A 16882-nucleotide genomic window follows, 5' to 3' on the forward strand; every position below is an offset into this window, starting at 1 on the left:
GTTTCAGCCAAATAAAATATATTCTCCGGAATGCTCGCTTTCTTTGCATGCACCACTTCCCACGCATGCGCTGATGTGTATTTACGCGATAAGTAAACGAATGGGCACAGATTATATTTTCTCGAAAAAATGAAAAAATGGTAAGCCTATAGCCCATGGAAATATCGTTTCAGCCAAATAAAATATATTCTCCGGAATGCTCTCTTTCTTTGCATGCACCACTTCCCACGCATGCGCTGATGTGTATTTACGCGATAAGTAAACGAATGGGCACAGATCATATTTTCTCGAAAAAATGAAAAAACTGTAAGCCTATAGCCCATGGAAATATCGTTTCAGCCAAATAAAATATATTCTCCGGAATGCTCTCTTTCTTTGCATGCACCACTTCCCACGCATGCGCTGATGTGTATTTACGCGATAAGTAAACGAATGGGCACAGATCATATTTTCTCGAAAAAATGAAAAAACGGTAAGCCTATAGCCCATGGAAATATCGTTTCAGCCAAATAAAATATATTCTCCGGAATGCTCTCTTTCTTTGCATGCACCACTTCCCACGCATGCGCTGATGTGCATTTACGCGATAAGTAAACGAATGGGCACAGATTATATTTTCTCGAAAAAACGAAAAAACGGTAAGCCTATAGCCCATGGAAATATCGTTTCAGCCAAATAAAATATATTCTCCGGAATGCTCTCTTTCTTTGCATGCACCACTTCCCACGCATGCGCTGATGTGTATTTACGCGATAAGTAAACGAATGGGCACAGATTATATTTTCTCGAAAAAATGAAAAAATGGTAAGCCTATAGCCCATGGAAATATCGTTTCAGCCAAATAAAATATATTCTCCGGAATGCTCTCTTTCTTTGCATGCACCACTTCCCACGCATGCGCTGATGTGTATTTACGCGATAAGTAAACGAATGGGCACAGATCATATTTTCTCGAAAAAATGAAAAAATGGTAAGCCTATAGCCCATGGAAATATCGTTTCAGCCAAATAAAATATATTCTCCGGAATGCTCTCTTTCTTTGCATGCACCACTTCGCACGCATGCGCTGATGTGTATTTACGCGATAAGTAAACGAATAGGCACAGATTATATTTTCTCGAAAAAATGAAAAAATGGTAAGCCTATAGCCCATGGAAATATCGTTTCAGCCAAATAAAATATATTCTCCGAAATGCTCTCTTTCTTTGCATGCACCACTTCCCACGCATGCGCTGATGTGTATTTACGCGATAAGTAAACGAATGGGCACAGATTATATTTTCTCGAAAAAATGAAAAAATGGTAAGCCTATAGCCCATGGAAATATCGTTTCAGCCAAATAAAATATATTCTCCGGAATGCTCTCTTTCTTTGCATGCACCACTTCGCACGCATGCGCTGATGTGTATTTACGCGATAAGTAAACGAATAGGCACAGATTATATTTTCTCGAAAAAATGAAAAAATGGTAAGCCTATAGCCCATGGAAATATCGTTTCAGCCAAATAAAATATATTCTCCGGAATGCTCTCTTTCTTTGCATGCACCACTTCCCACGCATGCGCTGATGTGTATTTACGCGATAAGTAAACGAATGGGCACAGATTATATTTTCTCGAAAAAATGAAAAAATGGTAAGCCTATAGCCCCTGGAAATATCGTTTCAGCCAAATAAAATATATTCTCCGGAATGCTCTCTTTCTTTGCATGCACCACTTCCCACGCATGCGCTGATGTGCATTTACGCGATAAGTAAACGAATGGGCACAGATTATATTTTCTCGAAAAAATTAAAAAACGGTAAGCCTATAGCCCATGGAAATATCGTTTCAGCCAAATAAAATATATTCTCCGGAATGCTCGCTTTCTTTGCATGCACCACTTCCCACGCATGCGCTGATGTGTATTTACGCGATAAGTAAACGAATGGGCACAGATTATATTTTCTCGAAAAAATGAAAAAATGGTAAGCCTATAGCCCATGGAAATATCGTTTCAGCCAAATAAAATATATTCTCCGGAATGCTCTCTTTCTTTGCATGCACCACTTCCCACGCATGCGCTGATGTGTATTTACGCGATAAGTAAACGAATGGGCACAGATCATATTTTCTCGAAAAAATGAAAAAACTGTAAGCCTATAGCCCATGGAAATATCGTTTCAGCCAAATAAAATATATTCTCCGGAATGCTCTCTTTCTTTGCATGCACCACTTCCCACGCATGCGCTGATGTGTATTTACGCGATAAGTAAACGAATGGGCACAGATCATATTTTCTCGAAAAAATGAAAAAACGGTAAGCCTATAGCCCATGGAAATATCGTTTCAGCCAAATAAAATATATTCTCCGGAATGCTCTCTTTCTTTGCATGCACCACTTCCCACGCATGCGCTGATGTGCATTTACGCGATAAGTAAACGAATGGGCACAGATTATATTTTCTCGAAAAAACGAAAAAACGGTAAGCCTATAGCCCATGGAAATATCGTTTCAGCCAAATAAAATATATTCTCCGGAATGCTCTCTTTCTTTGCATGCACCACTTCCCACGCATGCGCTGATGTGTATTTACGCGATAAGTAAACGAATGGGCACAGATTATATTTTCTCGAAAAAATGAAAAAATGGTAAGCCTATAGCCCATGGAAATATCGTTTCAGCCAAATAAAATATATTCTCCGGAATGCTCTCTTTCTTTGCATGCACCACTTCCCACGCATGCGCTGATGTGTATTTACGCGATAAGTAAACGAATGGGCACAGATCATATTTTCTCGAAAAAATGAAAAAATGGTAAGCCTATAGCCCATGGAAATATCGTTTCAGCCAAATAAAATATATTCTCCGGAATGCTCTCTTTCTTTGCATGCACCACTTCGCACGCATGCGCTGATGTGTATTTACGCGATAAGTAAACGAATAGGCACAGATTATATTTTCTCGAAAAAATGAAAAAATGGTAAGCCTATAGCCCATGGAAATATCGTTTCAGCCAAATAAAATATATTCTCCGAAATGCTCTCTTTCTTTGCATGCACCACTTCCCACGCATGCGCTGATGTGTATTTACGCGATAAGTAAACGAATGGGCACAGATTATATTTTCTCGAAAAAATTAAAAAATGGTAAGCCTATAGCCCATGGAAATATCGTTTCAGCCAAATAAAATATATTCTCCGGAATGCTCTCTTTCTTTGCATGCACCACTTCGCACGCATGCGCTGATGTGTATTTACGCGATAAGTAAACGAATAGGCACAGATTATATTTTCTCGAAAAAATGAAAAAATGGTAAGCCTATAGCCCATGGAAATATCGTTTCAGCCAAATAAAATATATTCTCCGGAATGCTCTCTTTCTTTGCATGCACCACTTCCCACGCATGCGCTGATGTGTATTTACGCGATAAGTAAACGAATGGGCACAGATTATATTTTCTCGAAAAAATGAAAAAATGGTAAGCCTATAGCCCCTGGAAATATCGTTTCAGCCAAATAAAATATATTCTCCGGAATGCTCTCTTTCTTTGCATGCACCACTTCCCACACATGCGCTGATGTGTATTTACGCGATAAGTAAACGAATGGGCACAGATTATATTTTCTCGAAAAAATGAAAAAACGGTAAGCCTATAGCCCATGGAAATATCGTTTCAGCCAAATAAAATATATTCTCCGGAATGCTCTCTTTCTTTGCATGCACCACTTCCCACGCATGCGCTGATGTGTATTTACGCGATAAGTAAACGAATGGGCACAGATTATATTTTCTCGAAAAAATGAAAAAATGGTAAGCCTATAGCCCATGGAAATATCGTTTCAGCCAAATAAAATATATTCTCCGGAATGCTCTCTTTCTTTGCATGCACCACTTCCCACGCATGCGCTGATGTGTATTTACGCGATAAGTAAACGAATGGGCACAGATCATATTTTCTCGAAAAAATGAAAAAACGGTAAGCCTATAGCCCATGGAAATATCGTTTCAGCCAAATAAAATATATTCTCCGGAATGCTCTCTTTCTTTGCATGCACCACTTGGCACGCATGCGCTGATGTGTATTTACGCGATAAGTAAACGAATAGGCACAGATTATATTTTCTCGAAAAAATGAAAAAATGGTAAGCCTATAGCCCATGGAAATATCGTTTCAGCCAAATAAAATATATTCTCCGGAATGCTCTCTTTCTTTGCATGCACCACTTCCCACGCATGCGCTGATGTGTATTTACGCGATAAGTAAACGAATGGGCACAGATTATATTTTCTCGAAAAAATGAAAAAATGGTAAGCCTATAGCCCATGGAAATATCGTTTCAGCCAAATAAAATATATTCTCCGGAATGCTCTCTTTCTTTGCATGCACCACTTCCCACGCATGCGCTGATGTGTATTTACGCGATAAGTAAACGAATGGGCACAGATCATATTTTCTCGAAAAAATGAAAAAACGGTAAGCCTATAGCCCATGGAAATATCGTTTCAGCCAAATAAAATATATTCTCCGGAATGCTCTCTTTCTTTGCATGCACCACTTCCCACGCATGCGCTGATGTGTATTTACGCGATAAGTAAACGAATGGGCACAGATTATATTTTCTCGAAAAAATGAAAAAATGGTAAGCCTATAGCCCATGGAAATATCGTTTCAGCCAAATAAAATATATTCTCCGGAATGCTCTCTTTCTTTGCATGCACCACTTCGCACGCATGCGCTGATGTGTATTTACGCGATAAGTAAACGAATAGGCACAGATTATATTTTCTCGAAAAAACGAAAAAACGGTAAGCCTATAGCCCATGGAAATATCGTTTCAGCCAAATAAAATATATTCTCCGGAATGCTCTCTTTCTTTGCATGCACCACTTCCCACACATGCGCTGATGTGTATTTACGCGATAAGTAAACGAATGGGCACAGATTATATTTTCTCGAAAAAATGAAAAAACGGTAAGCCTATAGCCCATGGAAATATCGTTTCAGCCAAATAAAATATATTCTCCGGAATGCTCTCTTTCTTTGCATGCACCACTTCGCACGCATGCGCTGATGTGTATTTACGCGATAAGTAAACGAATAGGCACAGATTATATTTTCTCGAAAAAACGGTAAGCCTATAGCCCATGGAAATATCGTTTCAGCCAAATAAAATATATTCTCCGGAATGCTCTCTTTCTTTGCATGCACCACTTCGCACGCATGCGCTGATGTGTATTTACGCGATAAGTAAACGAATAGGCACAGATTATATTTTCTCGAAAAAACGAAAAAACGGTAAGCCTATAGCCCATGGAAATATCGTTTCAGCCAAATAAAATATATTCTCCGGAATGCTCTCTTTCTTTGCATGCACCACTTCGCACGCGTGCGCTGATGTGTATTTACGCGATAAGTAAACGGTAAGTCCGCGGCTTCCGGTCTGGCTAGCCCCGACAGAAGAGCACGTCAGAGTCACGGGATCCAGCTGCCGAGGACTGTCCGAGGTTTTACTCGAAAGCACCGTGACCGGAAGTCGTTGTCCTGGCTGCTGTCGTCTGCTCGTAGCTACTCGTAGATAGCACCACTACTCGGCGTATTCATTATCGTGGCCTCCGAGATGGTGCACCCTCGGAGGCCACGGCGCTGGAAAAAACCTAACGCTTGCGTAGCGGAATCACAAAGCGCATGGAACGTGCTCAAAAGTGCAGTTTACCTCGCGCTCTCGCTCTTCCTGCCATTTAATTACTGTATTTAAGAGGAAGCTTTAGCTCGGCTGCTCCTTTGCTAATAATACATGTAAAAGGAGAATTCGCTTTTCTCGGTAACCACTGCACCAAATTTGGCGAGGTTAGTTGGTTATCAATTTTTTATTTAGGCCGTCAACTTTTTTATTTAAGAAATTGGCGAAAATCGCAAATTTTCAGTATACGAAACTATCAAGTTTACAACTGTAACTCGGCAATGAAAAATGACACCACAATTCTGTGAATTGCATCTAATAGTACATTGAAAGCGGACAAAATTGATATGTTATACATGAATCTCAAAAAGATTAGTTATATGAAAATACAGCTTATTGCATAACCCTTTTGCACAACGTAACAGATTCATGTAAGATATAAAATGACATGTCGGATTTGTCCGGTTTCAATGATTTAATGGATGCCGTTTACAGAACCGCAATATCTGTTCTTGATGCAGAGCTATGACTTTGCAAACTTCGTGATTCTGTTTTATCTCAAACTTTCGAATTTTTGAAATTTCGTTTAACAAAATTCAGGCCCTAAATCGACATTCCGCTTCCAACAGTCACTAGAATACAACTTTCTCTCTCAAATGCATCAAATTTCATTAAAATCGGTTCAAGGGTTATCTCAGAAAAAACGTTTTGGCGTTTTACATGTGTTTGAACAGGCCGAGTCGGAGTTGGGCTCGAGCTAAAGCTTCCTCTTAAAGCTCGTGAGACCGTCTACAAAAGGCCCGACACGCGTCTTCAACAGAGCGTATGTACACCGTCTGCTAATGCAGCACGTCAAAAATCAAGCGCTCTAACTTGGCAACAGAATACATCAACATACGTGAACAGCAATCGTCGAAGCCTTCAATGCATACCATCCCAGCTAACGACGAAAAACAGCCATATATGCAGTAGGATATGCTTTCTCGCACACCTGTTTCACTCACCTGAAAGGCAGCATCCACAGGTTTGCTACACGTATAGTAACGAGCATGAGAGATTTCCCGAAGCCCATAAAGAAAAGCAAGCATTTGCGCCTGATCGCAGTGCTAGTCTTTTAAAAACACGGACTAAAGCTGCAGAATGCACCCGTCTCCCCTGCTTCAGCGCCGTCGCCACACTACTCCCCCTCTCTCCAACTTGTCTCCATTCTTGTCCCGATATGGACGTAAGCCGCCCAGGGTACCTTCCTTGGAACGAATGCGGGGGTGCGGCGGATGCATACGAGGGCTGGAGGTAAACAGGTTCCCTGTAAAAAATTAAGCAGTTAATGCTTTAGAGCACACCTCCTTGGCACTCGTTCCTGGGTTGAGCGTCGACGTCCCTCCGCGTAATAACCGCAGGAACACGCTCGTGCCCCTGCTCGCGCGTTCGTCGTCTTCTTCCACAGCTGGTCCCCATGATGATAGTGATCTAAAAAAGGAAATGACGCTAGATTTTGCAACCCCTGAGGGAGCACGGCGAAGTGTCGTCAAGGGGAGAGGCAGTGAGAAGTTAAAGAGAATAGAGAAAGGAGGGAGGATGAGGCCCAATAGACTCCACTATATGCGAGAGGTGGAAGTCCTCTGCAAAGGGGCCAGCATTGTAGCGGGCGCTCACAGGTTGGCCATTCCCCAGTTGAATCTACAAACTCCAGCAAGCTTCGTAGCACAGGGAGCATGGCGCGCACCGGCAGGCTCCGTGTCCGCTGGAAGGCCGTGGCGCCTGTAAGTGGCGATGACTATGGAGCATTCCTGCGCCAGGCCTGGGCAGGCCAGAAGAGATGCTCCGAAGTCTCGGGGTCCCCACACCTCTTGCAGGCAGGTGACGTGGCGTGGCTCTTTGCGTACAGCTTGGTCGCAGTCCAGGTGCAGCCAGTCCGCAAGCGCAGCAGCGTGGAACGGTCTCTTCTGGAGAGTCCGTTCTCTGAAGGTGACTCTGGGGCCTTGCTACTATAGTCACTCGGGAGTCCGTCTGGATGGAGGTGAGCAGTCGCCGTAGCCGATGCCTCGTGTAGTCCGAAGCCACTACCCTTCTAGTACTGGGACTGCATTGTGGTGGACAGCTTTGGCAAAAGTATCCGGCTCCTCGTTACCGGCTATCACGAAGTGTGAGGGTAGCCAGTAGAAAGATATAGAGATTCCGGCGGTGGCTAGAGCCGTTAGCTCGACAAGCAGCAGCACTCCTGTAAGCCTTGCTGGCCTAGGACTGACGAGGGCCCTGAGCGCTGGCTTTAGTCGCAGTTCTGATGTCGCTCATCATGCCAGCGTTTCCATACTGCACATCCCTCTGGGAAGGCGCAGCCGGCACTGGTCCACTGCCAGTAGGTACGGTGATTTCGGACTCACATTATTTGCCTCAATATATCGCCATATGAAACAGGCATCGAGCTATGCTCAAATTTCCCACTGTAGTCTCCAGAAAGCGCAACACGTAGGCAATTTGATGTGCATGTTCTCGGTGTCTCTCGTGTTCAAAGTATGCGATAGCCGTCTCCAAGCCACAGCTGGCTTCACGTCGAGTAACGGCTGGCCTCTCTTCTTCATCGGCTTTTTCTGTCGGCGCAGAGCTTTTCTCCGAGTTGATGTGGGCTTCCACTTGTGAGTGCCGCTCGCGTGGCGCAAGAATCCCGCTATGAATTTCTCTTTGCTGCTCTTGTTTCCGGCCACAGGTTCAGATACCAGGGCTGAAGATGGGCCCAATTTGTAGAATAAGCGAGTCTCATCGAAATTGTGAATATCATTTGCAGAATACTGAGCAAGAAATTCCGCGAGACTTTTTTGAGCACTTGCAGCGGCAGCATTATCCATGCTTCCACTCTCTCTATGAATATGGTGGCTTTAAATTCCATGCCTTGTCTTAAACGTGCTGAGCCAGCCCTTGAGTAGTTCAGGTCATAAATGCCTGCATAAAGACGTAAAGGTTGCAGATATTAAAATAAAGTCACTGAAGCGAGAACAGTGACAGTGACAAGAACTTTATTAGAGGGTCCTGAGGAAGAGAGAACAATTCTTTTAAGTATTTAAAAAGATAAATTCAAAACTCACTTACCCGTCGTTGCACCGAACTCTTTCGCTTTTTCTTGCAGCATCTCGTCGATCACGGCAGCACCTCTGAAGCGTATTTCCACGAACCACATGTTGAGAGCCTCCTCCAGTTGTTCAAGCTCCGGGCATCACTGCCGGCAGGAACTCGAGCTTGGTATTGGCACGCTCATCCATTTCTCTGATTCTTTCAAAATTGCATGCACCGTCGACTTCGCCAGATCAATGCCAAGGTTTTTTTCCACTCCTGTTTTTCGCGTATTGAACAGATGCTGAAGGCGTCTCACTTCTGAATTTGCATATTTCCTTTTTCAGCTGAGTGGAAAGCTCCGTTCGTTTACGCTAAACACCAGTCATCGTCTCCTCCGAACTTACAAGAGAAGCGTCCAGCATTGCCCATTAAGCGCAGCGAATATTGTCACGTGGTCGTAGGAGCTGCGAGCACCGATCGTCGGTTCGTCAATAATCTGGTGTTCAGCGAAGCGTGTCGGCTTTTAAACATTTACGATCGAATCTTATAGGCTTATCGCTGGCCGTCGCGTGAGTTCCAGAATGTGCTCGATACGCGCGTCGTATAGGCAATCCGATCCCGCGCCCATAATAACGAAACTAAAATGCCTGCATTCCCCCGTTTCGTCCCCAAAATAGCCGTTCATAGCCTGGACTGCAGGTTTTTATGTTAACCGGGCAGAATTGCATGGCGAGAGACCGGTCGCCGAAAATTTCGTCCACATTGGTGGGTCCACATTAACGAGGCGCACATTAACCAGACCTGACTGTATCATAATCGTCGGACACTTTTCATATTCATCGCTCTCCATTCAACTGATCGCGACAGGCGTACGCTAATCAATATAGATTGAAACTGTGTCTCTTAGGCTATCTGTAGATGTCTAGCCCTCCTCTACTAGGTTTTTTCTTCATTAATTTCGTCAGTACACGACCGATCGATACACATATTCCAGAGAATACGTACACCCGGCCGCAAAATATTACGGACCATGAAATTTGAGAAAAAAACTGAATATCTCCGCAACCTCACAACGCAGCCTGGTATTTGCATTTCGGGCATCGGCTAGAATATGTTAACAACATTTTCGTATACAGTTCTACTGGCTATACTGCCTGCAGGGTGCTTGGAAATTGAACGTTTTCTGCGATCCCGTGGTCCGTAAACCTTTGTGGCCGGGTGTACTTAAAATAGGTCTGAAGCCGCGCGGCTCCAATCTATATGCAATCAGTGTTTATGAAGGTATGTGGCCTTTCTTTATTAGGTGCCTCACGACGTTGTAGATTATTTGATCTGAAATTTCTATGGAATGGCAGAATTTATGTTCGTGCTATAGTCGCGAGGCAAGCGCGGATGGTTTGGCTGCGCTGGGCAGGTTATGGTTGGAACTGACCGGGAGTTTGCAGCATCGCAAGTAATCGCACATAAGCTGGACCGATCAACCACGATTCTGAGCTGCCCTCTGTGGCAAGCACACGCCCAAAGGGGACAGAGAAGACTCACACGCTCAAAACCCGAATACCCCGTCCATCTACCGCGTTATTCACCTGCTCTTCTCGTTACTCGCAAATCACTATCACCACTGGCCCTGCCAGTCTGATACAGTTTCTGATGCCTCCTGGGTGCTTCGTTCGGGTTCGCACAGCAAGTTCCTCCATGGGAGGCGTCACGCTCTTTTGCCGCGCGTCGGCAAGAAAAACGAAGAGGCTTTATACGCGGGCGACCGCAGCGAGCCACTCCTGTCTCCCTTACGACTCCCTCGTTCTACCCTCTCACTCCCCTATTTCGCTGTACCGCAACAGCCCTCATTCCTTTCCCGAAACATTCCCGGGCGCTTGGCTGCGTTTTCTAATCTGGCTGAATGTCCCCGGACTTAGCCGACCGCGCATGCATGCCTCTAGTTTCCAGCACGTCACGTATTGGCGAGGAAAAAAGAGGAAAGGAAGAAGGAGGTTCGGAAAGGCTGATGAAGGAGGGAAGGGGCCAGGAAGGGACGGAGCGGTTACAGTCTTCTGGGAATGAATCCTCTGAAGACGGTCCCGATTGGGAAAAAAGTTGGGAGAGCGGGTTACGCCGGCGTTGCGCCGTCTCGTGTCACACACAGCCCGCGCTTCTCCCACCTGGGACCCCCTTTTCCCCTTTTTCATTCCACCCTTTATTTCTGCTCTCTGTATCCCTTCTTATTCGTTTCCTGGCTGTACGCTCCCACTCTCAGGTTTGTGGACGCGAACGAACGCACTGAACGCGTGTCTGCGTACGCTGTGACGGTGCTAGCTGCGCTCGTGGTGGTGGTGGTGTCGGCGGGTTGCGCATTTCGCCGTGGCGCCCGGTGCATTAGGCGGATTGCCTTGTCCCACAAATGAATCCCTTTCCGAGTTGCACTCTCAACTTCTTTTCCCACTCTCCCCAACAACACGCACGCGGTGCCATACTTTTTTCTTGTTTTATTTTGTTGTCCGAATTCTTCGCGGCTCCCTCTCTTCTTGCTTCCATCGCCATACCGGCGCTCATTGTTTGGATCCGCTCTTCTCCGCTAACCTCGCCTCTTTAATTCTCCTCCCCAATTCCTTTAGGGAAGCACCGCGCGTGCCTTCTTTTTTTCCTTGCCCGATTCCAACCGAAAGAGGTTGGTTGGAGCGCGCGACTTGGATGGGGTTCGTGTTTTTGCCCCTGGGGTCTCACCTCCGCTGTCTCTCCCCTAACCTTTCCTTTATTTTACCCTTTCTTTCCTTTTCTTCTGGCTCATCCCAACATCCTTGTACGTTACCTTTTGGTTATTGGTCTTCCAGAACTGGATACCATGCCCTGAAGATTAATTTCCCTCCTTCTTTAGCGTAGCGCCCTTTCAATGCTTATACCTGTTTCATTTTCTTTCTCTCACTTTCGTCTTAGCAGCGTATGCAGTCTTCGTCTCGCAATCCGAGCAATTGAGCTAATGCGTGCTCCGTTTGTTTCCTGGTCTTGCTTCATTGGTGACTTCTCACCTTCTCTCGGCGAAGCCTTCACCTTACTTCATCCGACTTGAGCACGCATTTCTCTTTCTGCGTGGTCAGCATCACTTTTTTGCTGTACAAATTACAGCGAAACGTGCTACGTGGAGCTGAAGGCGGAGAATTCAAGCAAAACATGAAGAACACGCTTGGTGCTTTGAATCCGAACAAGACGGGTTCAATTGAAGTTGGAGTGTTGAAGCAGAATACTCCGATACTTGTTTAAAATTTTATTGTATTAAAGGACTCTAGTTGAAGCGATCAACAATGGCCGAAAAGGGATGCACCCAGCCTGAAGCCAGCGTTTCGACAAGTGGACATGTCATCGTCAGACCAACAACTACATTTTTGGCCAATGTTTCCACAGCACACACTCCTTTGCCTCTCCCATTCCTCCTCCGTCCACCAAATGCGATAATAAATGGTTACGTAGGAAAACACTTTTAACAGTTCCACTGCCCTCACCCGATCACCCCCCTCCCTTTCCTTACTCTACGCACTGGCTTAGTCTAAAGCAAACACTGATAGGGACGCGCGTCTATTATCGCTCAACATATCGTACGATTTTCATGACCAACCTGTACCTGCTGGCGTCAACGTATTTTAGTTGCGAGACCGAAATTGGCCGTACAGTGCGCCTTCTAACCAGCGCTATGGCTTCCTATGCAGGAATAATGCGCTCGACAGCGTGTGTTTCGTGCGCTGATATTTAGGTAGCGAGCGGGTGTTGCTTTAGTTGGGAACATACTATTTCTGTGATGGCAGATACCCGTTCTGGAGGACTGGTCAATAATGTGGGCAGGCACCCAGTGGCGCGCAACAAATGGCTAAACCGTAAAAAAAGATCACGTAAATATGGAAGCAGCCGCTGAATATGACGCTATTACATTATGAAGTCCGTGTGCTTCGCTATGCCTATTAGCCGACATTAAGTGATCTATACAGAAAATTTCTATTGCACAGAACATATGTGCACAGTTCACTCACATAATTATATATATATACATCATCGTCAGCCTGTTTTATGCCAACTGCAGGATGAAGGCCTCTCCCTGCGATCTCCAATGAGCCCTGTCCTGCGCCAACCGATTCCGACCAGCGCTCGCAAATTTCCCAATTTCATCGCTCCACCTAGTCTGCTGCGGTCCTCGAGTGCGTTTTCCTACACTTGGTAGCCATTCTGTAACCCTAGTGGTCCAACGGTTATCATATATATATATACATATACGCAGCCCCCCTTGGCTTCAATATTTCTCTGAACATGTGCAGTCTATAGAGTGCATATACAGTCGGTAATATTTTTATCGTCCTAGTGGTATCCAGTAGCCATCATGTTTCGGAATGTTCGTAGAAAACGAAAGTTCGCTGTAACTACAGGCCGAGGTTCGCGGCGGCGCTGTCGGCTGCGGTGCGACCATGGCCGGCCGGTTCGCCGTGCACGCTGTTACAAGTTGGCTCCTATCGCAGTCTTCGTTCGTGCCAGCCTTTTTAACACTGGTTGTCCCTTCTCATAAAAGGAACAACGCTAAATTTACTCTAGCCGCCATTATGCTGCTTTGAAAACAAAGTCGTAGCCAATGTCGGTGTCGCCGATGGCGGCGATGCGCTGAAGCGCACGGGTCCGACGAGGAGCCGGCGCTGACGTCATGAAGCTTCGAGTTCGTTCATTGGTCCACCAGTAAGTCGTGCGCCGGGTGGGCGCTCCGGCAGTTAACTGCCGTCTGCGCAATCTGGTGCGCCACCTAGCGTTGCCAACCATCCGAACTTTCGAATCAAAGTCCAGAGTACCGACCAAATGTCCCGACTTTTTGTCTTTACTGAATAACAATAACCAAACCCTAACCCATATCCAAAAAACAGCGCTCACGATAGAAGGGTTCGTAAGAATAGATGCGAGGCAATATCCTGACATATTAACAAGATCATCCAGCCAATGACAAACAGCGCTTATAACGAACGAAGAGATTTGTCAATTTGTCTCCATATTTCCTTTCTATATTGTATAAGAGGTCGGTTGAGTATTTTTTACATTTTCTGTCTCTCTTGTTTTTTATTGTAATTAACATAAAGGCGGTTATGCCTTTCCCGTGTTCTAGTTCGGTTGTAGGCCCAAATTGTTTACAGTACCCTTATCTCTATCGGTGGTCGTGTTAACATGGAAACTGCTGCACTTTTCATGTAAATCGCAAAATGTTAGGACTAAAAAAAATTTTTTTGCGACATTGCGGCACCTACACTTCCGTGGCTTATGACACTGACAGGGTAAGCCATCAACAAGGAAAACATTACCCAGAGAACTTTTCAGGGTTCTGAGCATAATGCCATTTACTATCCTTAAGCATATAAAAGCGCAATATTAATAAACAAATAGTTTACAAAACATTCTCTATCACTGCTAAGTTTCAATGAAATGCAAATATAACAAAAGCCGAACGAGAAATACTATTCGGAGGTTAATTCATGCACAATGTTTCCCGCGAAAAAAAAATTGCGCGTAATATACCTACTAGCTCGGTCTGAATGCCTACCAAGTGTTGTACAAGCGCTCAAAGATGAACTTTTTTGAGGAGTTTCCAATCGCCAAACTGATGTTGTACTCTCAAAATTACTGTTGGTCTCGTACTTGCCATATTGTTGAGATTTTGTCATATCGATAAAGCTTTCTCTTAAGAGGAAGCTTTAGATCCGGAGGTCCTTATCTAGATACATGGGAACGGAGAAATCGTTTTTCCCGGCAACTGCTGCACCAATTTCGCTGAGGTTTGTTGCATTTACAAAGAAAACTCGTTTTCTTTTTTTTATGTATGCTGTCAATATTTAAAAACATTTGTCGAAAAGCTCAAAATTGAAAAAAAGAAAAAGAAAAGAAAGCTCAAGTATCAAGTGTACAACTTTGTAACTCGGAAATAAAAAAAATTACTACATGACAATTCTGTAAACAGCACCTATTAAAACTTCCAAAGCGGAAAAAAATTATATATTCTACTCCGCTCCGAGGTATACCAATAATTTGCTAGTAGATCTTCAGCAAAACCTCCATAAACATTCTAACGACTTCACCTAGGCGGTATATTCACAAGTAAAATTTGTCAGCTTTAGGTGCTCTAACGGATGCAGTTTATAGAACTGTGATATCTGTTTCTGGTGCCAAGTCACGAATTTTTATACTTCATGCTTCTATTTTTTTACTTAAAAGGAAGCTTTAGCTCAGGCCCAACTCCGACGCGGCCTATACAAGTACATGTAAAACGCAGAAACACTTTTCTGAGGTAACCCCTGGACCGATTTCGATGAAATTTCTTGCATTTCAGAGCGAAAGTTAACTTCTAGTGATTGTTGCAAGCCGAATTTAAATTTAGTGCCTGAATTTTGTCAAAAACTCTTCGAAAATTCGGAATTTCGAAAGAAAATAGAAAACCGTAGTTTGCAAATTAATAGCTCTGCATCAAGAACAGATATCGTGGTTCTGTAAACGGCATCCATTAGTTCATTGAAAGCGGAGAAATTTGATATGTCAATTTTTATCTTAGGTGACTTTGTTACGTTGTGCACAAGGGTTCAGGAAAAGCTGTATTTCTATATTACTAAATTTTTGCAGATTCATGTGTAACATATCTCAATTTAGTCCGCTTTAGATCTCCTATTAGATGCAATTCGCATAATTGTGATATCATTTTTCATTTCTGAGTTAGAGTTGATAGCATCGCTTTCTGAAAATTTGCGATTTTTGCCGAACTGTAATAAAACATTGACTAGCTAAATAAAAAATTCGAGCCCAACAGCCGCTAGCTTTTACCTTTTTTCTTTTAAATGAACAAACCGCGCCAAATTTTGGTGCGGCGGTTGCCGAGGAAAACGAATACTCTTTTTACATCTATTTAAATAGGAGCACCAGAGCTAAAGATTCCTCTTAAGGTTAAAAGTTTCCGCGAATGTTTGTAACAAATCGGAAGCGTTAAATCAAGATTATGCTGCCTAGAATGAAGAGAATTCAGATACACAATTGTCTTGTTGCCCCTTCCTGTACTGAAAGAACTTTACACTAGTTCTCAAGCACCTTATCTTTGTTTTTGGTAGTTATATCAATTCGATTAAGGATAGGTCTGCAACCACCCGCGCATTACAAGGCAGCATGATAAGCGTGTGTCTGAACCTTTTACCTTAGACACAGATTCTTGCCGATTTATGCCATGATACTTTTTTTTCTTTTCTTTTTGCTCATACTAAACTTTTTGTTAGACAGCACCGCTGCTGCGTACTTCTCTTCGTGTTCCCGTCGCCTTCAGTGCTGATTTCAAGAAAAATAATAACTGCAATGCTTTAAATCCTCATGTGCTGAATATACCTATTACTGTAGCAAGTTGTCTGGTTATTTTGACCTTATATTGCGTAATACTGTAATATTGTTTTCTTTTTTGTTTATGGTGTCAATTGTAACAGCTAATATTGTATAAAGAGGAACGACATTGTTTTGTACGTATTCCTTGCACCCGTGACAATTCCCTTCTGCAATGTATCTTGGGCCCAGAGGGTAAATAAATAAATAAACAAAAAAATCAGTGACAATTTAGCTGTAAATGGGAGAGAAGTGTTTTATATGTCGCACCTGATTGAGTTCCCGGGTCCACGGCTTAAACCGCGTGCACCAGGTTGCAAAGTGTTGTTCAGGAGCTCGCTTGACACACGTTCTGCCTCGTTCGCGTTCTTTTGAAGTCAGGAGCCTAGTGGAGCTGACTTCTGTTTCTGCAACTGACTCCAAACAACAGTCGGTTTGCACTTTGCTCCTCTTTGAGGAGCGCATTGCAACTCACTTTTGCTTCTGCAATTGACTCTGGTTTGGAGCATGCCTCCATCAGTTGCACCATACATATTATATATCATATGGCCATCTTCTCACACTTCACTTACACTTTTTCCCCACTTTGGCAGTCCAAATGGTCACGCGTTAAAAATACGTGCATTCATTCCAACTAGCCTAACACTCTACCTTATCGAATAGAAAATCAGTTTTCCCAGAGCTTCAAATTGGTGTCGGTACCAGCGCTTCCATAGCAATAAGATGTTGGCCCCAAGAGTGTTTGGTCCTGTACATATTGTTCCCATCGACGCTGGAGGCTCGTAATGTAACACTTTGGTGTT

This window comes from Dermacentor andersoni, chromosome 7 (genome assembly GCF_023375885.2).
Source record: "Dermacentor andersoni chromosome 7, qqDerAnde1_hic_scaffold, whole genome shotgun sequence".
NCBI lineage: Eukaryota > Metazoa > Arthropoda > Arachnida > Ixodida > Ixodidae > Dermacentor > Dermacentor andersoni.